Source organism: Lipotes vexillifer, unplaced genomic scaffold (assembly GCF_000442215.2).
Source record: "Lipotes vexillifer unplaced genomic scaffold, Lipotes_vexillifer_v1.1 scaffold383, whole genome shotgun sequence".
In the NCBI taxonomy this organism is placed as follows: domain Eukaryota; kingdom Metazoa; phylum Chordata; class Mammalia; order Artiodactyla; family Lipotidae; genus Lipotes; species Lipotes vexillifer.
Genome location: NW_006772850.1, coordinates 1 through 26,958, shown reverse-complemented (window position 1 = coordinate 26,958; position 26,958 = coordinate 1).

Here is a 26,958-nt window from a genome sequence, read left to right as displayed (position 1 = left end):
CCTGCAACATTTCTTTGCAGGACTATCTTGCTACTATCTGGGGAAAAAAAGACATGAGTGGTTGCTTTGTGCTTGTTTGGGGTATTTTTAATTGTTCCTTTTGTGGTCAAGCCTAGGACAAGACGTCTCGCGCTCAGATCCAAGCCAGAAGTAGTGGCAGAGCTTTGGTTTCTGAGAGTCGCCCTTGTTCCAAGGAGGAATCAGCCTGTGGGTCTTATTAGAGGGAACGACCTATGGCAGAAATGAGAATCTGGTCTAATGGCACAGCTGGAAGGGGATCCCTGCAGGAAGATTCCTCCCGTTTCCCTCTCCTCCAGTTGACACGATTGGTCATAGCTCCATAAATCACTTCCAGACAAGCTTGCCTTGACTTCACAGGACTCACATAGGGAGGAAAAAGGGATTAGGGAGGAAAAAGGGATTGCTTGTCTCTCTACAGTCACGAAGCGGTCAGATGAAATAATTTTAAGTTCACATGTTTAAATTTAAGTCGGACAGTGTTCCCTTGCCTGCAGGGAATAAGCTTCAGAAGGAAAATTGGGTGGAAAATATAGGATCAAATACAGAAATAATGGTCAGGCAGAATGCCATGGAGTCCTTGCTTTCTGTGCCTGGAGAGCCAGGTCACCTTTGCTGCTCTATTTATGAAATTTACTCCCGGCAGAAGTCACTTTTAGTGCCTGCTAGAAATTGGAAATGGATAATTTCTAACACCATTCCCTCTCTGAGCAATCAAGAAAGTCTTTTTTCTGTACCCTTTTTTTACAAGCAAGGATGGGTTTCCAGGTGCACAAGAAGAACACCTTTGTTAGGCCTGGGAGTATCAGGAGGGTTTATGTGGGGAAGTCAGCAAGTGCACCACATACAGGCAGCATCCTGTGCCCGGTCCTATGCCAGGGGCTGGAAATCAACAGAAAAATACTACTTGAGTGTCCTTACCCCCTTACCCTGAGGGATGCACCATTCAGCGGGTGAAGGTTATTCAAGGTGCTTGTGAATGATTATGCACCAGGAATTTCAACCTGAGAAGTTCTAGTTGCATTAAAGAACTGAATGTCGAAATTCCACCATTGTATTCTTAAAATATTTTATACTGTTGCTATAAAATCTCTCTATCAGAGCTTCCCTGGTGGCACAGTGGTTAAGAATCTGCCTGCCAATGCACATGGGTTTAATATTTTATACTGTTGCTATAAAATCTCTCTATCAGAGCTTCCCTGGTGGCACAGTGGTTAAGAATCTGCCTGCCAATGCAGGGAACATGGGTTTGATCCCTGGTCCAGGAAGACCCCACATGCTGCGGAGCAACTAAGGCCATGTGCCACAGCTACTGAGCCTGCGTTCTAGAGCCGGCGAGCCACAACTACTGAGCCCGTGAACCTAGAGCCCGTGCTCTGCAACAAGAGAAGCTACTACAATGAGAAGCCTGCGCACTGCAACAAAGAGTAGCCTCCACTCGTCACAACTAGAGAGAGCCCATGTGCAGCAACGAAGACCCAATGCAACCAAAAATAAATAAATACATAAAATTAAGAAAAAGAATGCATTAAAAAAGTACTGTTAAACTAAGATATTTACTTAAAAATATCTGTCTCTTATTACTTTAAATATTATTTGTAAATATCTGTAACCCATGAAGATTCTATTGAAATTGTCAACTCTCTGTTTTAAAATAGCATATTTAGTTACTGAGACATAAGTCAATAACATTTAAGCTATGGATAACATGAGCAATGAAAACTATGAGCAATGAAAACTAAAAGAAATAAATAAAACCGAAACAACTAAAGAAGAAAATAAATGAGATTACTAAGCTTTTAAGCTACACTTATTCATGGTCATTTTTCCCAAACAGCAATTTCCATGGTCAGATTTTTTTTAATTGAATGGAAGGCTGGCATTTTTTCATTAAAAGTAATTTTTGATAGTGTTCAATGCCATTACCTTCTTTGAATACTAGCTTTTCAATGTTTCTTTTGAAATAAGCATAGACTCACAAGCAGTTACACAGAGTCTCATGAACCAATAGTGGCATCTTATATGAACGTAAGACAACCTCAAAACAAGGAAACTGGCTTTGGTATAATCCTGTTAAGTAGATAACAGACTGTATTCAGTTCCCACCAGTGTTTTCAGGCATTCATTTGTGTGTGTGTGCATGTGTGTGCGCACATGTGTGTGTGTGTGTGTGTGTGTGTGTGCGCGTGTGTGTAGTTCTGTGCAATCTGATTCCATGGGTGACCCCACCACAGTCAAGATGCAGGACTGTTCTGCCATTGTACCCACCCCACCCGTCTCTGTTCTGTCATTGTACCCCCACCCTGGCAACCACTAAATGTTCCCCTACTCAGATTTAATTTTAACCATCCTGTTTGGCCCAGCACACTGACTTGGATCTTGATGATGAAGAGTTTCAGCCAGATTTTGCTTGGCATCCAGACGAATTAAACATTAAGGGAATATCAAAGTGGGACACAGTGACCTTCCAGCAAACTAAAGAAGGTAATTCATTTACTTTGTTGTTCTTTTCCTTTTTCCTAATAGAATAAATTTGGGTTGTTACTTTCTGTTAAGTTCAGAAGACAGGGGCTCCTTCAAAGACAAACTAAAGGGAAAACATCTTTTGTATTATTTAAATATTATACACACACACACACACACACACACACACACACACATACATAGATACAAAAAATAACAGTACAACTTCAATTAATTAAAAGCAAATCTATTCCCCAATAATTTAGCAAAACATTTATCTTAGGGATGACAAAAAAAAAATTGGTTTTAGTAACAATAATTTCATAACCTCTTAATTCTCCAGATTGTTAGCAATAACTCTAAATCCTGGTCTGACCTTCAAATCTTCTTCACTCAAATAACTTCGTGTTATTTTTCAAATAATTACAAGAGAAGTTCCCAAATGAATTTTAAGCATCATAGACCAAAGAACCAAAATGACATGAAATACTGGAGATATGCAATTAAGTGAAAGTTTTGTGTTTTTTTAACATCTTTATTGGAGTATAATTGTTTTACAATGGTGTGTTATAACAAAGTGAATCAGCTATACACATACATATATCCACATATCTCCTCCCTCTTGCGTCTCCCTCCCACCCTCCCTATCCCATCTTCTTTATCCATTCATCTGTCAATGGACACTTAGGTTGCTTCCATGTCCTGGCTACTGTAAATAGTGCTGCAATGAACATTGTGGTACATGACTCTTTTTTAATTATGGCTTTCTCAGTGTATATGCCCAGTAGTGGGATTGCTGGGTAATATAGGGGTTGTATTTTTAGTTTTTTAAGGAAACTTCATACTGTTTTCCATAGTGGCTGTATCATTATACATTCTCACCAACAGCATAAGTGGGTTCTGTTTTCTCCAAACCCTCTCCTGCATTTGTTGTTTGTAGATTTTTTGGATGATGGCCATTTTGACTGGTGTGAGGTGATACCTCATTGTAGTTTTCATTTGCATTTCTCTAATGATTAGTGATGTTGAGCATTCTTTCATGTGTTTGTTGGCAATCTGTATATGTTCTTTAGAGCAATGTCTATTTAGGTTTTCTGCCGATTTCTGGATTGGGTTGTTTGTTTTATTTGATATTGAGCTGCATGAGCTACTTGTATATTTTGGAGATTAATCCTTTGTCAGTTGCTTCATTTGCAAATATTTTCTCCCATTCTAAGCATTGTCTTTCCATCTTGTTTATGTTTTCCTTTGCTGTTCAAAAGCTTTTCAGTGTCATTAGGTCCCATTTGTTTATTTTTGTTTTAATTTCCATTTCTCTAGGAGGTGGCTCAAAATGGAACTTGCTGTGATTTATGTCACAGAGTGTTCTGCCTATGTTTTCCTCTAAGAGTTTTACAGTGTCTGGACTTACATTTAGGTCTTTATTCCATTTTGAGTTTTATTTTTATGTATGGTGATAGGGAGTGTTCTAATTTCATTCTTTTACATGTAGCTGTCCAGTTTTCACATCACCACTTATTGAAGAGGCTGTCTTTTCTCCACTGTATATTCTTGCCTCCTTTATCAAAGATAAGGTGACCATATGTGTGTGGGTTTACCTCTGGGCTTTCTATCATGATCCATTGATCTTTATTTCTGTTTTTGTGCCAGTACCATACTGTCTTGATTACTGTAGCTTTGTAGTATAGTCTGAAGTCAGGGAGCCTGATTCCTCCAGCTCTGTTTTTCATTCTCAAGATGGCTTTGGCTATTCTGGGCCTTTTGTGTTTCCATACAAATTGTGAATTTTTTTTTCTAGTTCTGTGAAAAATGCCATTGGTAGTTTGATAAGGATTGCACTGAATCTGTAGATTGATTTGGGTAGTATAGTCATTTTCACAATGTTGATTCTTCCAATCCAAGAACATGGTATATCTCTCCACCTGTTTGTGTCACCTTCAATTTCCTTCATCAGTGTCTTATAGTTTTCTGCATACAGGTCTTTTTGTCTCCTTAGGTAGGTTTAGTCCTGGGTATTTTATTCTTTTTGTTGCAATGGTAAATGGGAGTGTTTCCTTGATTCTCTTTCAGATTTTTCATCATTTGTGTATAGGAATGCAAGAGATTTCTGTGCATTAATTTTGTATCCTGCTACTTTACCAAATTCATTGATTAGCTCTAGTAGATTTCTGACAAAGGATTAATCTCCAAAATATACAAGTAGGTCATGCAGCTCAATATCAAATGATCATGGTGTATGATCCTTTTAATGTGCTGTTGGATTCTGTTTGCTAGTATTTGGTTGAGGATTTTTGCATATATGTTCATCAGTGATATTAGCCTGTACTTTTCTTTCTTTGTGACATCTTTGTCTGGTTTTGGTATCAGGGTCATGGTGGCCTCGTAGAATGAGTTTGATAGTGTTTCTCTCTCTGCTATATTTTGGAAGAGTTTGAGAAGTATAGGTGTTAGCTCTTCTCTAAATGTTTGATAGAAATTGCCTGTGAGGCCATCTGGTAATGGGCTTTTGTTTGTTGGAAGATTTGTAATCACAGTCTCCATTTCAGTGCTTGTGATTGGTCTGTTTATGTTTTCTATTTCTTCCTGGTTCAGTCTCTGAAGGTTGTGAATTTCTAAGAAGTTGTCCATTTCTTTCAGGTTGTCCAGTTTATTGGCATATAGTTGCTTGTACTAATCTCTCATGATCCTTTGTATTTCTGCAGTGGCAGTTGTTACTTCTCTTTTATTTATAATTCTATTGTTTTGAGTCTTTTCCCTTTTTCTCTTGATGAGTCTGGCTAATGGTTTATCAATTTTGTTTATCTTCTGAAAGAACCAGCTTTTAGTTTTATTGATCTTTGCTATTGTTTCCTTCATTTCCCTTTCTTTATTTCTGATCTAATCTTTATGATTTCTTTCCTTCTGCTAACTTTGTGGGTTTTTTGTTCTTCTTTCTCTAATTGCTTTAGGTGTAAGGTTAGGTTGTTTATTTGAGATGTTTCTTGTTTCTTGAGGTAGGATTGTATTGCTATAAACTTCCCTCTTAGTACTGCTTTGGCTGCATCCCATATGTTTTGGGTTGTCAAGGTTTTTGTTGTTGTTGTTGTTGTTGTTGTTGTTGTTTGCAGTACACGGGCCTCTCACTGTTGTGGCCTCTCCCATTGTGGAGCACAGGCTCCGGACATGCAGGCTCAGTGGCCATGGGTCATGGGCCTAGCCACTCTGTGGCATGCGGGATCTTCCTGGACTGGGGCACAAACCCACGTCCCCTGCATTGGCAGGTGGACGCTCAACCACTGTGCCACCAGGGAAGCCCTGAGTTATCGAGTTTTCATTGTCATTTGTTTCTAGGTATTTTTTGATTTCCTCTTTTATTTTTTCAGTGATATCTTGGTTATTAAGTAGTGTACTGTTTAGCCTGCATGTGTTTGTATTTTTTACAGGTTTTTTCCTGTAGTTGATATCTAGTCTCAAAGCATTGTAGTTGGAAAAGATACTTCATATTATTTCAATTTTCTTAAATTTACCAAGGCTTGGTTTGTGACCCATGATATGATCTATCCTGGAGAATTTTCCATGAGCATTTGAGAAGAAAGTGTTTTCTGTTGTTTTTGTATGGAATGTCCTATAAATATCAATTAAACCCATCTTGTTTAATGTATCATTTAAAGCTTGTGTTTATTTATTTTCATTTTGGATGATCTGCCCATTAGTGAAACTGGGGAGTTAAAGTCCCCTACTATGATTGTGTTACTGTTTATTTCCCCTTTTATGGCTGTTAGCATTTGCCTTATGTATTGCAGTCCTCCTATGTTGGGTGCATAAATATTTACAATTGTTATATTTTCTTCTTGGACATTTCCCTTGATCATTATGTAGTGTCTTTATTTCTCTCCTGTAATAGTCTTTATTTAAAGTCTATTTTGTCTGATTTGAGAATTGCTGCTCCAGATTTCTTTTGATTTCCATTTGCATGGAATATCTTTTTCCATTCCTCACTTTCAGTCTGTATTTGCCCCTAGGTCTCAGAAAAAAGGTAGCATATATGCAGGTCTTGTTTTTGTATCCATTCTGCCAGTTTATGTCTTTTTGTTGTAGCATTTAATCTATTTAGATTTAAGGTAATTATCAATATGTATGTTCCTATTACCGTTTTCTTAATTATTGTGTGTTTGTTATTGTAGGTCTTTTCCTTCTCTTGTGTTTCCTGACTAGAGAAGTTCCTTTAGCATTTGTTGTAGAGCTGGTTTGGTGGTGTTGAATTCTCTTAGCTTTTGCTTTTCTGTAAAGGATTTAAAATCTCCTTCAAATCTGAATGAGATCCTTGCTGGGTAGAGTAATCTTTGTTGTAGGTTTTTCCCTTTCATCGCTTTAAATATATCCTGCCATTCCCTTCTGGCTTGCAGAGTTTCTGCTGAAAGATCAGCTGTTAACCTTATGGGAATTCTCTTGTATGTTATTTGTTGTTTTTCCCTTGCTGCTCTTAATATGTTTTCTTTGTATTTAATTTTTGATAGTTTGATTAGTATGTGTCTTGGAGTGTTTCTCCTTGGATTTATCCTGTATGGTACTCTCTGCACTTCCTGGACTTGATTGACTATTTCCTTTCCCATATTAGGGGAGTTTTCAACTATAATCTCTTCAAATATTTTCTCAGTCCCTTTCTTTTTCTGTTCTTCTTCTTCAACACCTATAATTCGAATGTTGGTGAGTTTAGTGTTGTCCCAGAGGCCTGAAAATCACCACAATTCTTTTCATTCTTTTTTTCTTTATTCTGCTCTGCAGTATTTATTTCCACTGTTTTATCTTCCAGGTCATGTATCCATTCTTCTGCCTTAGTTATTCTGCTGTTGATTCCTTCTAGAGAATTTTTAATTTCATTTATTTTGTTGTTCATCATTGTTTATTTGCTCTATAGTGCTTCTAGGTCCTTGTTAAATTTTCTTGTATTTTCTCCATTCTATTTCCAAGATTTTGGGTCATCTTTACTATCATTACTCTGAATCCTTTTTCAGGTAGACTGCCTATTTCCTATTCATTTGTTTGGTCTGGTGGGTTTTAACCTTGCTGCTTCATCTGCTGTGTTTCTGTGACTTCTCATTTTGCTTAATTTACTGTGTTTGAAGTTTCCTTTACACAGGCTGCAGGTTAATGTTTCCTGTTGTTTTTGGTGTCTGCCCCCAGTAGCTAAGGTTGGTTCAGTGGGTTGTGTAGGCTTCCTGGTAGAGGGGACTGGTGCCTGTGTTCTGTTGGGTGAGGCTGGATTTTGTCTTTCTTGTGGGCAGGACCATGTCTGGTGGTGTGTTTGGGGGTGTCTGTGACCTTATTTCGATTTTAGGCAGCCTCTCTGCTAATGGGTTGTGTTTTGTTCCTGTCTTGCTAGTTGTTTGGCATGGCATGACCAGCACTGTAGCTTGCTTGTTGTTGAATGGAGCTGGGTCTTAGCTTTGAGATGGAAATTGGTGAGAGAGCTTTCCCCATTTGATGTTACATGGAGCTGGGAGGTCTTCAGTGGACCAATGTCCTGAACTCGGCTCTCCCACCTCAGAGGCACAGGCCTGACAACCCAGCCTGAACTCCAAGACCTGGTCAGCCACATGGCTCAGAAGAAAAGGGAGAAAAAGAAAAAGAAAGAAAGAAAAAAGTAAAATAAAATAAAGTTATTAAAATAAGAAAAATAATTATTAAAAAAATTAAAAAGTAATAAAAAAAGAAAAAAAAGAAAGAAAAAAAAAAGAGAGGAACCAAACCAAAAAACAAATCCACCAATGAGAACAAATGCTAAAAACTATACTAAAAAAGCAAACAAAAAATGCAAACAAAAAAAACAGACAGACAGAACCCTAGGACAAATGGTAAAAGTAAAGCTATACAGACAAAATCACTCAAAGGAGCATACACATACACACTCACAAAAAGGACAAAAAAAATCTATATATATTAAAAAAAAGAGGAATAGAGCAACCAAATCAATAAACAAATCTACCAATGATAATAAACTCTAAATACTAAACTAAGATAAACATAAAACCAGGAAGAAATTAGATGCAAAAGGCAAACCCCAAGTGTACAGTCGCTCCCAAAGTCCACCATCTCAATTTTGGGATGATTTGTTGTCTATTCAGGTATTCCACAGATGCAGGGTACATCAAGTTGATTGTGGAGATTTAATCCGCTGCTCCTGAGGCTGCTGGGAGAAATTTCCCTTTCTCTTCTTTGTTCACACAGCTCTCAGGGTTCAGCTTTGGATTCGGCCCCACCTCTGCGTGTAGGTCGCCGGAGGGCGTCTGTTCTTCTCTTAGACAAGACGAGGTTAAAGGAGCCACTGGTTTGGGGGCTCTGGCTCACTGAGGCCTGGGGGAGGGAGGGGCACGGCGTGTGGGGCAAGCCTGTGGCGGCAGAGGCCAGCGTCATGTTGCACCAGCCTGAGGCATGCTGTGCGTTCTCCCGGGGAAGTTGTCCCTGGATCCCGGGACCCTGGCAGTGGCGGGCTGCACAGGCTCCAGGAAGGGACGTGTGGATAGTGACCTGTGCTTGCACACAGGCTTCTTGGTGGTGACAGCAGCAGCCTTAGCATCTCATGCCCGTTCCTGGGGTCCGCGCTGTCAGCCACGGCTCGCACCTGTCTCTGGAGTTCTTTTAAGCAGCGCTGTTAATCCCCTCTCCTCGTGCACCAGGAAACAAAGAGGGAAGGAAAAGTTTCTTGCCTCTTCAGCAGGTCCAGACTTTTCCCCAGACTCCCTCCCGGCCAGCCATGGTGCACTAATCCCCTGCAGTCTGTGTTCACGCCGCCAACCCCAGTCCTCTCCCTGCGCTCTGACCGAAGCCCGAGCCTCAGTTCCCATCCCTGCCCGCCCCGGCGCGTGAGCAGACAAGCCTCTCAGGCTGGTGAGTGCCGGTCGGCACCGATCCTCTGTGCGGGAATCTCTCCGCTTTGCCCTCCGCACCCCTGTGGCTGCGCCCTCCTCTGCGGCTTCGAAGCTCCCCCTCCGCCACCTGCAGTCTCCGCCCACAAAGGGGCTTCTAGTGTGTGGAAATCTTTCCTCCTTCACAGCTCCCTCCCACTGATGCAGGTCCCGTCCCTATTATTTTGTCTCTGTTTATTCTTTTTTCTTTTGCCCTACCCAGGTATTTAGGGAGTTTCTTGCCTTTTGGGAGGTCTGAGGTCTTCTGCCAGCATTCAGTAGGTGTTCTGTGTGAGCTGTTCCACACGTAGATGTATTTCTGATGTATTTGTGGGGAGGAAGGTGATCTCCACGTCTTACTCCTCTGCCATCTTGAAGGTCCCCAAATGAATGTTTTTTTAAATGTTTACACTCGACTATCTGGCCAGTCTAAAATATAATTATTTTTATCTTTATTATACATATGCAACAATAATATCATAATAATATATTACATATTATTATTTATATTGACATTACATAACCATATAACATAATTATGTTAATATAGGATATAATTATTATTGTATATTATTGAATATTATTATTGTGTGTATTTTATATATAATACAAGTTTGCAATACAATTATATATGCAGTACAGAATATATTATTATTTTCAGTAAAATATATATTATATATTATTACTACTGATATTATTATATAGTATGTCATTCAGCAACACATGGATATGAGAACCTCACCCTATACATTTTGCATTTAACATGTGGAGGGATGTTTAGGCAACAAAGTGACACCAAGGTTGTACTTCACAGTGAGACCAGACCTCATGTTTCCAACAGGGTCTTGGGCACCTGAGAATTTGAATAATACATATTAATTCTTCTTTTTGATTGTAAGCTTCTTTAGGGCCAAGCCCTACTGTTCTTCAGATCAAAATGATGTGCAATCACAGTTCCTGTTAGGTACATAACAAATGGGCAAGTTGGACAAATAGCTGTTAGAATATTTCCTCTGGAGTTGAAAACAAAATCTAAAGATTGGGTGTTTTCTTCTTAAAGACGGCAGGTTTCCAGCCCTTCCCTGGTGGCCAAAGACAAATTTATCTTTGCAGTTAGTCACTGTCCTTGGTGCTGAGCACAGCTCACTCTGTTGGTCCAGAGTCTAATGCCTAGCAAAAATATTTTATTTACACATTTTCTAATAGAAAAGATTGTTCTTTGCAAGTTTCCTAAACTTGAAACCATGAGCTACTTACCTCATTGGGGTTAAACCTTTGATTCAGTCTAACTACAATATAAAGTGTGCTTTGACTATTTTCTTCAATATTTTATTTAGAAAACATTCAAATATAAAGACAAAATTGAAAGAATTGTATAGAAAACATCCATATAACCACCTCCTAAATTCTGGGCTTATTTTAACCTATGTTCACTTTGTCACATGACTATCTATCTATCAATCTACACTAATTTTTGTGTGATACAAAGTTGCTGGTGTTCGTTCACGTCATGCCTAAACACTTTAGTATGCATTTTATCAGCTAGTGTCCCATATTCCTTTTTTGTTCTTTTTATTGGAGGACCTTGTTTCCTTCTTTTAAACAAATTATTTCCCCCATAATTTGACATTCTGCTATATATGTATAAAATAACACCTCATCCAGTACCACTGTGGTTGAATGTGTTGCTTGGTAAGATTCTGTGGTTATGATTCCAGATGAAGCAGGCTGTAGACATCCTGGATGCAGAACAGTCTGTGTGTTCTTCACCTTTTTGAGAGGGAGGTTTGTGACATTCCTTCTGGGGACTCTCCTCATCAAGTCTGTCCAGAGTGGTATCCTGGGCCTGCCAGGGGCTGCATCTCCCCTCTCTACCTGAATGGGGGGTAAAGTACTCCAGGGACCTTCTAGGAGAAGCACCCCACCTTCTCCCTGCCCCTAACATGCCTGTCCCCACTGAGAAAGGGACTCGAAACAACAGTGTCCTCTGTTCTATGTTGAGCTCACACTTTTCTTTAGGTGTAATGGGTACATTTCCTTGTGCATTCCCTCCAGCATGTGGTATTTGAAGTTTCTAATCACTGGCCGGATTTCTATATGGCCTCCCCAGAGTGTTTGCCTTTAAAGGTCTGTTTTGCTACTTTGAGATTACACAGTACAGTACAAATGAAAACCGCGTGCTTCCTTGTTGTCTACGATAGAAATCGGCCATCTGGTGACGCTCACTTTGGATGCTAGAAGGAGGCCCTTCTCTCAAGGACACTCTCTCTTTTCCAGATAGGACTTCCAGGTCCTTTCCAGATTTTATACAGAGGTCCATTGAATTCAAAGCTTTCTCCAAGTTTTTCTAAAAGGGAATAAAATAGGAAGTTTAATAAAATTCTAGGCAAATTCCTTTATGTATTTGCTTTGAACTACTTGTCTTTGTGGGACATCTTGAAAGAGTTTAAAGGTGACCATTGACTTTGTATTTAAAAGATTACTTTGATAACAGCAATATTGTATAATACACATGAAGTGCTGAAATGACCCAGACACTAAGTGCCTTATGTATACCACCCTACTCAATCCTTTCAGCCGTATGAAATGGGTACACTTATCATCAACATTTTACCACTGGGGAAACTGAGGCTAAGGCAAGTGGAATAATTATTTTACCCAGGGTCACAGAGCCAGTGAAAGGCCAACGTTGAACTAGGTTGTCTTGTTCCATTTGCTCATAACACATTATGCTTCCCCTAAAACTAAGTCCTACAGAGGAGACCTTTCCTAAGATAAGAGCATCAAGGATATTACTATGTAGTGTGTCATTTTATAATTTTTCAGCATAGTGCACCAATCTTTTTTCTAACTAGCTTTAATGCAATAAAAATTTTGTCTCCATCATTGATGTGTGACCGATGACTTCTTTCTAGGCCTCACGATACCTTTCCTCTTTTGTCCACGTCTGGACAGACTGATAAGAAAGCCCACATTTGCACCTCATCCTTTAGGCACTGGTGGGAAATGTAAACCTCCTGCACATGGGAAAGTGAAAGCCTCCTTCCTCTGTGCCTAAGCCAGCCTGCACTGGGGGTGCCTGCCCAAATCTTTCTCCCAAATTCTCTTCATGTACAGGGTATCCTAAGCCTCAACACCCAAACCAAGATTTGGGCAAAGGATCCAACTGTTCTCTGTGGAATGGCCATAAAACATTTAAAGGGTTTTGGTTTGGCCTAACTTTTAGGTCATTATTAGTCCCATCATCATTTATAATTATGCAAAAAGAATGAACTAAGGTAGATTAAGATAAGAGACATGGAATGCTACTATCCCAAGGCTGCTCTTTATTACAATTTTCTCCAAACTGCTTTTTGTGACTCTATTATTTCAAATCCTGGGTCTCTGTACATCCCTTGACCTCTTTATTATGTTTTCATTTGCTGATTGCTGCAGGGTCCCTGGTGTGGAGGCAAGAGTTACAGAGTAATCGTACCTGCCTTGCCTCACGTGGCTGTCCTCTGTCTCCAGAAGGCCAAAGCTCAGAAGTTGGTCCGTTTATCAGTGGAGAACACCTGCACATACCTTTATTCTAAAGGACTCTGTAATGGTCAGAAAGGAACATTAGTTTCTAAAACAAATAACAAGAAATATGTAATGGATAATCTCTAATCTCATTAAATGCCTTTATCTCCAATATCCTTAGGTAGCACCTGTTTCTCTCCAAACTGAACCTCTCCCAGATTTGCAGTTTTGTATATCCAACTGCCTACTCTACATTTATGTTTGGATCTTGAAATGAAAGTTGTTGATTGTCCCTAGAACATCCAATTAGAGAAACCACCATGTTGTAGCTGGGCACATGGACTCCCATCCGAGAACACATATCCCAGCCTCGGCTGCAGGTAGCTCTGGTCATGTGACTGCTACACATGACTACTCTCATGGCTAATAGAATTCAGGCAGACATGATGGTGCTTGTCTCCACTTCTTTCATTCCTACAACATAGATAAAGGCTACAACACAGTTACAGAAGAAAATGACCTAAACTCTTGAAGGATGGCAGAGCATCAAAGAAGGAGGAACCTGGACCCTGGACTACCTCATAGAGCACAGCTGCCCACCTTGGACTCTCAACCTACCCTCAGGACCACCTAGGCCACCTCTGGGCTGTTATTTGTGTCCAATAGGCAGAAGTAATCTAAACTCGTTCTTCCTTTGGGCTTCCATCTTGTTAATAGTATTTACAACCACCTTGTGGCTCGAGCCAAACATTGGGAAGTTGTCTTTGCTTCATGACTGACATTTGGTCAAATTACATATGGAATCCATGTCACCATCATCTCATGCCTTCATGCTTCAGTGATCTCCTATCTCCTATCCTCAAATCCATTCTCCACTTAGCAGTGGAGGAATCTTTCCAAAAAACCTAAATCCAATTGGCCTTCCCCTGATAAAACCCTCTGACAACTTTAAATGAATCCAAATGCCTTACCTTAGTTTATATTGGTGTGACTTTTTGATATGCTAGAATTGGGCAGAGAGGATTAATTATAGCTAATTGGGTTATAAATCAGTGTCCAAATGACTAAGGATGATACATTTTAAAAATTAGTTTGTTTTCTTAATCTTTTAAGTTTCAGTTATAGATTATACTACTAAAACTAACAAAATAAATCACAATCACTTTCTGATTATGATTGATTATTATGATTATGATTAATATTAAACCAGCTGCTCAAGTCTTGACCTGACTAAACTTCCTTAAATGATTTATCATTTGAAAACTTATTTAATTGAATTTCCTTAAAAAAAATAATGTGTTAGTAAAATTAATTGTCTATATTCACTTTAAATATTTCCAGTAACTGGACACATTTAAGACCACAGCTGTCCAAGATTAACTGTCATGTACCTAATACTGGGTACAGCAAACTGTGGCCCATGGGCCATGCCCATCCCGCTGCCTGTGTTTGTAAACAAAATTGTGTTGGAATACTAGCACACCCATTTATTTACGTATTATCTGTGGAGGTTTTTGAGGTCCAGTGGCAGAGATGAGTAGCTGCAACAGAAGCCATACTGCCCACAAAGTGTCAAATATTTACTATCTAGTCCTTTACAGAAAAAAATTTACCAACCCTTGACCTAAGATATTGAAACCATATACACAGAAAATCTCAAATGGTCCTAAATATTCTTATGCTTTTCACAAACTAAATCAAATTCTTTTAACACCATTCAACTTAAAATGACAATTTGAATGTTTTGACACATATTAATCTTTTCTTAATATTTTATTCTAAAACTTTTAAATATACAGGAAATTTAAAGAATTGTACAGTACTCATCACCCTGGTTCTACATTTGATATCTTGCTATATTTGTTTTATCCTATTACCAGCCATCTATCTATCCTTTCACATGTCTATCACTTCATCTCTCTCTTTTCTCTTTTTTAATGCATTTCAAAGTTACAGATTAATAAATTTTAGCACTAAACACTTCAGTATGTATATCTTTAATTAGAGTTCAATACTTTTTAACGGTTCTTCTTCTTTTTATTTTAATTTGCCCAGTATAATGCACAAATATTAAATATACCATTTGAAGAGATAAGATATGACAAATGTGCCCATGTTAATTTGGAGGGGGTGATTTTTTAATTTTTATTTTTTTATAAATTTGAAATTAGTAATATTCACTCTTTTGGTATAGAGTCTCACAATATTTGTCAGATACATAAAGTTGTGTAAATACCATCAGAGTAAAGATCAGAGAGGTTCCATCACCCCAAATTTCCCTCCTGTTGCTCCGTTGCATCCACTCTCCCCCAACCTTTGTAGTCACTGACCTTCCTTCAGTGATTCTCTTTACTGTCGGATCTCCATGTTTATAGCTTTGTCTCTTTCAGAATGTCATAGATAAAATACGTATTCCATGGTGATCACCATCTAGAGAGGTAGTTCTGAGCACTGGTGAGGTGCACAGTCTAGCATTTGAATTCCTCACTTCAGATCCCAGCTCTGCTCTTATTATATAATTATCTATTATATACAAATATATATTATATATATATATATATATATAATATATATATATATATGAGAGAGAGAGAGCTGAAAACAAACAGAAAAAGTAGAACAACATAAAACCAAAAGAGAAGTAGCTGTGAATCAATAACATGAATATTAGGTATTGGTTTGGGAGGCATGTGACTGTGTTTTTAAAGAACTTCAAAGTCACGGCTCCCCTAAGGGAATTTTAAATTTGGAGACTAATGGAATTTCAAACCTTGCTGTATTCCTCATTCTTCATTTCCATTTGGTTATAAGACATCTTCAGGGAAGTAATGACCAGTTGTATCCAGCACTCACTGGTGAGATAACGCTGCTGTGATTTCAGACGCTGTTAACTGAGCATTATTTGGAGGTAGATTGTCCCTGGCTGCCTACTGTGGCTAATGCACAGTGCAGCTGAACACGTGAGCAAATGTGGCACCATTGTTTCAAGGGTGCCATGTTGGGGAGGGAAGGATAGACTCCACTCACTATTTGAATTGTGAGAGTAATTACAAGCCCCCATCCTAGAAAAATACTAATCCAAAGACTCGACAAGGCCTTCCATTTTTAAGCACAACAGCAGCTCAGGAAAGAATTCAGACACCCCAGGAGGGGCTGTGGGCATCAAAGAAAGGCAGAACCCTGGCTATGGAATCGCCAGATCTCAAAACTAAATCAGGCTATAAAAGTTTTGCTTTACAAACTAAAAGGAAAAACCATAATAAAATTACCATAGGCATTATGCCTATTACCAATAGGCCTATTACCAAACTATTCTTATTAGGAAAATCTTCACAGTGAAATGGAAAATTATAGGCTTGTGTTAATCTCAATATGTCACACAAGAATTTATGATAATGAAAAACTTTATGAGTCTATTTTAGCATAATTTACCTATGTATCAATTATCTCTAAATTTACACATGAACCCCAAACATATACCATTGGGCAGCAGAAAGCTGGCAATTTTCAGGTAAAAATAAACACTTAGAATAAGAGCTAGGTATTGAACTGGGTAAGCTTGGATCATCCTAAGTGTGAAGGTCTTTGTGGCCTCCCCCAGATTTCCCATTTTTCTCTGTCCTTGAACATGCAACAGAATGAAAGAAGAGCAAAGTTTTTTGTATCAAATTGCAAGAGTTAGAGCAGTGGGTAGGGCTTGTATGTTAATAACATTAACAGCGTTAAAGTGTTAGACGGGATTGTTCATTTTCTTCTTTAAATTCATGACCCTCTGGCCCAATGGTAATCATGCGATACAAATAAGAGAAGACCACATTTTTCTTTGAAAATTTAGGGGTCAGAATTCACCAGGCTTCCCTCCTCCCCTGTGTCACCTGGTTATTTTGCACCCATGCTTGCCAAAACAGTTACCGTTCATTTAGGTGGGGTCTGTGCTGCCCTCCTTCTCTGCTCTATGAGTTGCACTGAGGCAGGTGAGGGCCCCATCTCCACCTCATCCCCAGCACAGTGCTCAGCACCCAAGAGATTCTTCGTTGAACTGATGAGTAGGAACAAACCACTTACTCTTCAGTACAATGCTTGTGGCCAGCACAGGCAAAGAATTTTAAAAGTTTAATCACAGCAACAGAAGGAGTGAAAATTGAGAAGATATTGGAACACCATGAATGTCTGACTAGATTTGGAGTTCCCCCAGGTCCGGGAAGAGGTAGCCTATGCTCTGTGGATGTGAAGAAATCACTAGCCCAGCACCTAGTGGAGGGTCATTATTTCTTCAGGGCTTTGGAATCAGGTTCTTGCTGCCCTTGGCAACCCCCTCACCTGCCCAGACACATCCTGAGGCCAGCTGAGACATGGGACAGGCTGGGGAGGCACAGAAGTTGGTTTCCCCCAGGTGCTGCTCTCAAGTGCAATTCTAGTGCCAAGGAAACAGCGGGCTGCTTGGTCCTAAGACAAATCATTATAATGAGGAACTGGGTTTTCCATGGAGACCAGGGAGCAGTGTGGCAAACGCTGCCTGTTCTGAACCATTTGCCCAAGGGCTTGCCAATGACATGACAGCAGAGCGGCCTCTCATTTTGTTTTACTCCTAATCTAAAACCTTTTTAAAAAATGGAAAAACTTCAAATGATGTCAATCACAAAATATCTCTTCCTGGAGTGAGGGATCCATGGGAAAACACAGAAAAGTGGTTCTTTGCTGAGATTGCCCTTAATTCCGAGGATGGACCATCAGTAGCAGGCAACTTCAACAAAACCCATAGGTGCTCCACGGCCATATCAGTGAACTCTCCTTATTGGTACTTCCATTTATGTCTTATTCTTTGCAGCCTCATAAAGAAACATTTGCTGTCCATGTTGGCAAACCTAAAACAGCAAGAGGAAATGATTTTACTTCTCTGAACTGAGTTGACCAGTTGCTCAGCTGGGCAAAGACCACTCTTGCTTGATGGCTGGGGTAGCAATTCACCCTCTGAGTGGAATAACCCACAGGCCAGAACTTACCTTATGCCACTGACTTTTTGTGTTTGGCTTATAAATTATGTATTGCTTAAACTTCATATTCACCCATGGAGAACCATAAATTATTCCTACTCCTTTTCCCATACTCTATTCTTCTTGCTAGTGTTTTCTCTTACTGTAATTACCCTTAGCTATCAAAAATGGATATATTGTTTTTCAAAATGAAAATTAAAGAAGAAAGTGGCATTGGAATACAAAGCAGTGTTTTTTTTTTTTTAAAGAAAGGAATGCCAAGGAGAAGAGAAAAATTAAACCAAACTTGTTAGCAGAGTTTATACAAGAGATTACGTCATATTTTAATGAAGATCCTTTTCTAAAAATGAAATCACTTGGCCAGGACCATTTTGCCAAATATGCAGGAAATGTACCCAATGGGATTGCCAACATAATATTGTAATGGGTACTTCTGGAATGCAGTCTAGTGTTGTTATAAAAATAGGACATGGTGTTTAAAACAAGATTGCCTAATTGTGGGCACAAACAAAAAACACCTCCCAAAACAATAGGAAGAGGATCAAAGACTGTGGTTTTCCCCACTATTGGGAAGGGCAGGGGACCAGTCAAATTTTTCCTTATAAAATTCCCATGGATTTGCATTTTCTCTAACTTAACAACTAGAGGCCACCTCAGGAATGTGTCAGGAAAGTGTATGCATATTGTAGGAGTCTGTTCTCCAATGAGCAGACTGTGCACAGGGGAAAGGAGTGTGCTATTTATTTCAGAATAATTTGTAACCAGAATTACAGCAGATGAGAAATTTAATATTTTTGGCTAAGCACATTATCTGCATGTCAGATGGTGAGACCTGCTTGATCTCTAAGGCTGGTCCAGATGATCCATACAAGATGCTACAGCTGCAGGATTTGGGGGAATCTCCTTTAGGGAAGATTGCAGGCTTTAGAACATGCCCATGCCTTTCAGAGTCCTTTGAGGCTCCAAGCAAAATTTAATCAATGGATGCATTGACATGTCAGCATAATTCTAACATTTTAACACAGCTATGAGCAATTTGTAAGAACATATGGTGAACAGAAAAAGAACCCAAGAATGCCTCTGCAGAATGACACCAAGAGTGAAAATGAATATAAACGCAGAAAAAAAGACTGAAAGAAAACTCACCAGGAATGTGAAAACATTAATCATTGTTATGTCTAGATCATCAAATTACAGTCAATTTCTGTGCTATTTTAATCCTGTCAACAATGAGCATACATTAATTTATCACAAAAAGAAAATGAAAACCAAGCTACAGTGTTCATTTTCAAATATTATAAGGTTTTTTCCCAGTGTTTTCTGGATCCATCACAGGAATCCATTTTAATTTTAAAGAGTTAGTAGCTGGCCAGGTGAGCTGGGCTCTCAATGGTGGTTAAGATGAAAGGTGTGAAATGGCCAAGAGGAGAGATTTATGTGGCATGGTGGTGCCCTCTGGTGATTCTGGTGTTTAGTTCATTTGTACATTTTTCATTCATTCACTCATTCATTCACTCACTCACTCATTCAGTCAGTCACTCATTCAACAAAAAGCTATTGATGGCTTACCTGTGCTGCCAACACTGTATAGTACTGACCCAAGCAGACAGACTTGCCCTCTCTCTCCACAGAGCCAGTGCAAGGGGAGAGTCAACACCACTGAACATGCATCCTAATAACACCTGATGGGGCTAGCAAATTTGTTAGGGAAAAATCAGAACATACACAATGTAATTTTTGACACAATGCAGCTTTCAGTCTGAGAGGAAGGCTATGCTTAATCTGAAAGAAACCACTAAAAAATATACATAAAGTAGAGCATGAGGAATTTGTATAGAAGAATGAGAAAAAACTAAAAATAAAGAAGTGATCAGTGTAGGAACAAGTCAGTTGGGCAAAACTTCTTGGAGGAAGGACGTTGCTCCCTCAGAGGAAATAAACATGACATGAGATGATGCTTTAGGAGAGTATGTTCATGGGAGAGTGGAGGTTTTAGAGACAGGGCTGAACAGTGATGCTCTCTGGAAGGGGGCCGCTGGGTTATGCCAGCTGACTTTTGCTCACACCAGCGTGTCTGTGGGAACCCAAGTCACCCTTGTCAGTGCCCTGTCTAGATCCCCCTGACACTCCTGCTGGATGACGACATCACCGTCACGTTCAACTTCCATCTGCGGGACCAGTGACTGTAAAGTCAGGAATGTCTCAGGGAATTCCCAGTTTCCTGGCTCCTCCTGTTTTGTCCCCTATTTGAATCTCCTTGGCTCTTACTAGATTGGTTGTACAAAAAAAAAGTTTCATGTATTTCTACAACAGTGCAGGATACCTGGGAGCAATGACTGTCACCTTCAGGACGACCCACACTCTCAAAGTGAAGTGTCACAAAACAGATAAGGGCACAACATACTTTGACAGCAAGTCCACACCCAGAAATTCTGGAAAAACTAACCACAGACACTTGTTAGACTTGCTGGGTTGCTGTAAGCTCATCTAAAAGGAAATGAAACTAGAAAAAAAAAACAAAAAAAACCCTCTAAGACATTGAAGAGGAGAAACAAGCCTGGGTCTAAGATCAAGGGGGTGGATCAAGGTGGCTTGCAGGGTGGGGCCCTGCCAACAAGGGGGAACCCGCAGGTGCCTCATCTCCAAAGCAGGTGGGACCCAGACCCACCTCCATCCCCCCCACACGATAGTGGAGGTTACCAGAAGGACCCAAGCTTTGCCTTCTTAGAAACATTTATGTCTCAGTAAATGATCTCCTATGAAAAACACACATTACTTCACTATCATGACATCTATACTAATTCTGCTGTTACATTTGACAGCTGATCTGTCCTCCTACTATGACTCAGATGGAAGAGGGTTTTCCCAAAACATGTCAAAATTTGATATTTAAATTTGTATAGCTATCTGCATCTGGTTTATCTCAAAATGAATCTTCACCAAAGCCCAGAGGCTCTACTAGAGGCTAGTAATGAACACATACTTAAGAATCTCTGGGCAACCAGGAGTTATGTGCCACTGGGCATAAGAATTGGCCCATAAGATGCTACAAATGGGACCAGTAGTCTTAACCCCTAGGGTGCCTGGAAGCTGTCTGGAAGAACAAGCAGCAAGTCAATAGGTTTTGAGAGAGCAAGGGATCATCATATTGGATTTATGCCTAAAATGTCCTCCAAGTGCAGCCACGTCGGTTATCCGGAAACTGACTTGTAATCAGCAGTCTTGGAGGGAAGTTGGAGAGAAGGATGTATTAAAAAGAAGACAGCTGTGGCATCTACCAAACTTCTTCCTTCCTTAGCAGGTCTTGAGTGAATACTGCTTTCTAGAATTCAATTTCCTCATGCTTAATATATGAAAGAGCTGAGCTAGATAACACAGCTGTAGCATCCTCCAACTGTGAGAATTTTATGTAAAAGGATATTTGTGTATGCATCTCTTTACAGCATTTCTTATCCAGCAGAATTCATTATAATAACATCATCAGTGTACTGGTAACAGACACTGATAACATGAAGGGGGAAAAGAACTTAATTTTATCTATTTACTTGTCTTGTTCTGTGCATGCATCCCTTTAACTGTCTTTTCTCCCTTCTGAATAAAGCAACTAACAAATATCAGTGGTGTAGTGTGTTTCTACCTAACAAATTTCTCTGTGAATCTTGTAAAGTTTATCTAGAAACTGATTTGGGGCAGAGCGTGAGCAACACAAGCAAAGGCTGACATTTCCTTCAGATTGAATTTCTTAACCAAAACAAAACTCAGATCACCTGGGAGGAGCTTGAGAATGGACCACTTGCAGGTACCTGAATTCAATGGATTTTTTACCAACCTACCCCCCAAAGCCATATTGGCACCTAATCAAAACAAATTGTTTCTAATTAGAGTGGAAAGTATGTGGTGTATACATTGTAATATTTTACATTTTCCAGCAGCCTCCCTCTACAAAACAAAGGAAGAATAATGTAACATATTTTATAGCTGTCTTAAGTAGTAGACCATTGCTTTTGGCTGGTAGATATAAAATTCCTTATTGATGACCCAAGACCACACTCTGAATCCCTGAATAATAGCTTTAAAATAAACTCCAAGTGCAAATCTATGCTTTCTGTTCTTAATTCACAGATTAAATATTGCTCATGGGCATGGTCACTTCATGTCACTGCTGTCTTCTTCTGAAATAACATGGCCAGTGTCCAGTTTTTTTCAAGTCATTATGGGTAAATCTCATTTACCCAACAAACCATTTACTGAGAAGCTACTATGTGTAGGGCAGTGTACTGTGTACAAAATACAAACTAAAGGAGCACTCCTGGCTATAACTAGCTCGCAGCCATGGGGAAGAGGCATTTCAGTGAACAACGTGATTTCAACCTCAGGAAGCCTAAAGAACAGCATGGCTATTTCTCATGTGGGGGAACTTCAGGGGAGCAGAAGTTTGGGAATGATGGGCAGAGTTCAGATTTACAAACTGTGGTTTGATGGGCTTGTAAATCACATAAACAGAAGATGAATTAAAAATGTGGGTTTGGATCTTGGGAAGGAGGGAAGGGCTGGAGAGAGGAAGTCTAGTATGTGGCCAATGTCAAAATGGGCCCTGATGCCCAGGAAGAGGGAGCTGGGGAAAGAAGACCTGGCCCCCGATGCCTGTCTGGTGGTTTTACACTGTCCTGTACCTGCCAGGGCAGCCTAAGCCAGCTCCACAGCACAACTACACAAAAGCCTTAACGTCCACTGGAAAGTAAATGTGTATGTCTGTGTGTGCATGTGTGTTGAGGTGAAGCAAGGAGACTGGCAGGAGAAAGATGGAGTAATTCCTCCTAGTTTTAGTTTAAAAGCCCAGAATGGACCATTTAACTACAGCCGCCATTTTTTCATCTGATGAACAAGTGCAGATTTTAGAGTAATTCACTGTCTTTTTCTCCACAACAGCACAGACACTAGGAATAGACAACCATTGATTGATGTTTTATTAACTTTAGATATTTGTGCTCAAAGTCAATTCAGTTATTTGTGAAAATACTTTGTTTTATGTCTTTCCCAGTATTAACTGTCATGCTTTTATAAAATTAAAATTAACTTTGTAAAAACTCAGTTAAAATGTATCCCAAATTGAAATTTAAAAGACAATGTAGAGAAGAGGTGGTTATCAAACTAGTACTTGGAAAAATATATATTTTATATTTTAATCAACTCAAAAGAATAAAAAAAAAATTGAATGAAAAAGTAGTGAATAAAATACAGCAGGGAGGTAAAATAGATTATTTAATACATTTTTTATCTTGACATTCAGAATCATTCAGTTCAATAAAGTTTTAAGATTGAAGATTTGGTACACATACTGTAATAAAAAATCCACCCAGTCTCCACCCAAATTTTTGTATTTTAAATATTTCATTCCTTTATTTACTTGCTTACTTGAGAAATGACTCGGGAAACTTACCAAGACACCCAACCTAGAATGTGTGTCTAGTGTGGTGTTTAGAATTTCATTTTGAATCTGCTCCACTGTACAAGATGGAGAATGAATGAGTCTCACACTGCAAGTCCCTCCACCACAGCCAAAATGGTTTTGGCTGGAAAAGGCGAGAGCAGGTTCCATCAGACACCCACCCAGTGAAAAGACCACATCAGAGAAGCATCCCAGGACTAGCTTTGAGCATTGCTGTTTCCTGTGAAGCCTCTAAGATTAGCTTCCTTGGGGACTCACCAAAGACAAGCAGATGAAGTGCTTTGCCCATTATTATCTGTATAGGAGTCCAAAGATAGAAGAGCAGATACTAAATAGTATATGTTTACCTTGAAAGATTTGCTTGTTGTCCTTCCTGGCAATAGTAAGACATCAGCCATCATGTTCTCTGGTAACAATTTACTGAACATCCAAGAAGGACCTTGCTAAACTTTTCTATTTTACCTTTGTCTATCCTCAGATGCAGGATCATCTAAGGAGGGTTTCTAGTGAAATACAGTGATCCAAGAGGAAAAATACTGGGTTGGAGAAATTTAGGTCTTGTTTCAGACTTACCATTTATTAATTGTGCTCTCGGCTGAGTTACTTGTCTCTACTCTTTACATTCCTCATGGGCAGAGAAGGGATGGATATGTCCCCCTCACTCCATCCACATGGGTGCTGTAGAGATAACATGAGGTTTACATTGAAAGATAAAATCTGTGCTATAAATGAAACTGCCCATACTTCATTTGTCTCTGAACGCAGAGCTCATCACTTTCTTGTAAGTTAGGTAGTGACATGCTTGAGATTTAAAACATGGGATCCCTTTAGAATCCCAAGAAGAAATCTGCATTGAGAGACCTCTTGTGAAAATGGTGACACTTCATTCAACTTTTATTACTTTATGCCACCTATGTGTCTCTGAAATTACTTTCGGTGATTCTAGTGATTTGTTGGTGAGGAAGGTAAATGGTGGGCAATTTTCAGTGACTGCAGGCTATCATCAAATGCAATTTCTGTTAATTCAGGCTGACATGGGAGGTAACACAGATTTGTGCTGATTTTTTCAAGGGCATATTTTGAGGGACTGGAAACTTCAGCCTGAGTTGTGCTACACTAACTGAAGAGTGTATGTGTTTTTAAGTTCATATTTAACAGCAGTTTACAAAATAGATTTTCAAAGAACTGAGCATAGAGGACTATTTCAGTATCACATAATGTAGGAGACCTGTTACTCCAGGTAGGAAGCAGAGGTATCTCTAGGGTCTCTGTTTGCTCTCTTTCTCCTCCAAGGAGCAGGAAGAGGGTTTAATTATTTAGTGGTGAGCCAATTCTTGGTAGCAACCACTTTGAGTAAAGTGAGGGCTTTTGTAGTTGCTTCCATTGCTTTGCAGGTCAGAGCACAATCAACTGATCCTTGAGGAAGGAAACTGATTTTTAAGCAAATCATGTGACCCTTTTTTCATTTGAAATGGTTGAACAATAATGCCAAGAAGAGAACTCTGGCCAAGAAAGGGCAAAAATAGGGAACAAACTGCAGCAGCAGAAGGAGAACTTCAACTTCATCACCAAAGCTGTGCTCTTCTTATCCAAATGAATATAAAATACAAATATGTAAAGGTGACATTTCTAGTCACAAGTGGCTGTTTGCTTTGTTATCCTCTTTACTTTTAGTATTTCTTAACTTAAAATGAGAGATAGTGAGAAGGCAAAGATGAAGAAGACCAAGACAAAGAAGATAAAGGAGAAAAGAGATCGTGACAACCATTGGTACAAAGGTCAGGTGCAAATCACAGCAGTAACATGCAGTGAAGGCCAGATATGTCCTCCTCACCCAAGGTCAACTACAGAAGGCTTTCAGAAATACAGATTCCTGGATCACAACATAGATACCTTGAACCAAAATTTCCCAGGAGAAAAGGTGAAGGAATCTGTGTTTTTGAAAAGGAGGTTCTTAAGCTTAGCAGAATTTTAAAATGACCTCATTAACCCCACCAAGATGGCCCCAGCCTATATCTTGGGGAGCTACTGCACAAAGCTACTGCACACCTTGAACTAGCCCTGTCCCCACCAACCTGGTCATGCTAGTCTCTCAAGAGACACCTTCCAAAAAAGAGGGTGTCCCAGACAGAGACCAACTCCACCACCGACTGGAGGCATTGTCCTGCATGGTCCTCAAACTCTCCATATCTCAGTGGCTTTATCTCTAAAAGGTGGGGGTGATGCCTGTATTACAGGGATTGGGAGAGCAACTGATGAACTGCCTGGATGTCCACATGCCTTGCATAGGACATAAGATGGAGAATGTGAGTTGTTCTGCCGAAAACCAGAAGAAAGCACCAACATAAACCATAACATGTGTGGACTGGCTGTGTATCTGAGCTGTGTTAGTTTCTATGAGCTCTCTATAAATAAACATTTGTTTTCCTTTGTTCTTGGGTTAAAACAATTACCCACTTTTCTTGCTTTGCCTTTTTCAGCCAATGTGCCAAAGCTTCTTTGTTTTATAAAATGTCTTCCTGTATTACCCAGTCCTTTTCCTTCTGATGATAAAAGACCACCAAACAAAACAAAACACGTTTTTATCTTAGTTCATCAAGTTTCTTTACCTCGGTAGCCCTGCTGTCATGTTGCTTATTCCATTCTAGAAGATATGCCAGGCCAAGTTTCTAAGAGTCTGTGATCAGATGCTTTCAAATGAGGACATTTTAAGATGCTGGGTCAGGAAAAACTCAGTGAGGTTTGCAGTCCTCCTACTTCCCTTCAGCTGACATTCCTGTGTCGATGCCAATATGGAAATGCACTTGTTTTCCAGGCTTTCTTTCTTCATATCTCATTAGGATTCTACAATGTTGCAAAATAAAACCACTTCAAGGACAGTCAGATGTGTGACCAATGCAAAACTCTAAAATCCCACATTATTCTGATTTATTTGCTTTCTTTCCATTAAATCACCAAACCAAGACTATCAAATTTATTGTACATGGCAAAAGACATGACAGGTAGTTGCCCAAGACACTTTTACAATCCTTTTGGGAGAAAATCTGAAAATCTGTCAATTTTAGATTTCTGTACACTTTGGATTTCTAAAGTATAATTGCAAATTATACTTTTGTTTTTGCCAAACTTTCAAGCTTGACATAATTGGAGCTTCTAGATTTCTCCAATTTTCTCCTCTTAAAACAACTCAGCCATCTAGGTTTGCTTCACTGGAGTCAAACTTATAAACCACAATTTATAGTTTCCTGTGATGGCCTGGACAAGCAAAGTTCTAATTTATAGCTAACCAAAAAGGTCCCAAAGTGTCTGTCTTACTGATGATTTTAACTTAATTTTGTCCTTTTATTAAACTATCTGACCTTAGATAGTATTACAGATGAGTCACAGTCATATGACAGGCAAAAGAAAACATTTTGGATATAGGGTCCTGCTTAGAATTTGGCCTCAAAAACATCCCCTGCTGGTGTGTTCAGTATCACAAAGACAGCAGGGTACCATCAGAAATGTTTGTATCAAAAAGTGAACACCAGGGCTTCCCTGGTGGTGCAGTGGTTGTGAGTCCGCCTGCCAATGCAGGGAACATGGGTTCGTGCCCCGGTCCAGGAAGATCCCATATGCCGCGGAGCGGCTGGGGCCGTGAGCCATG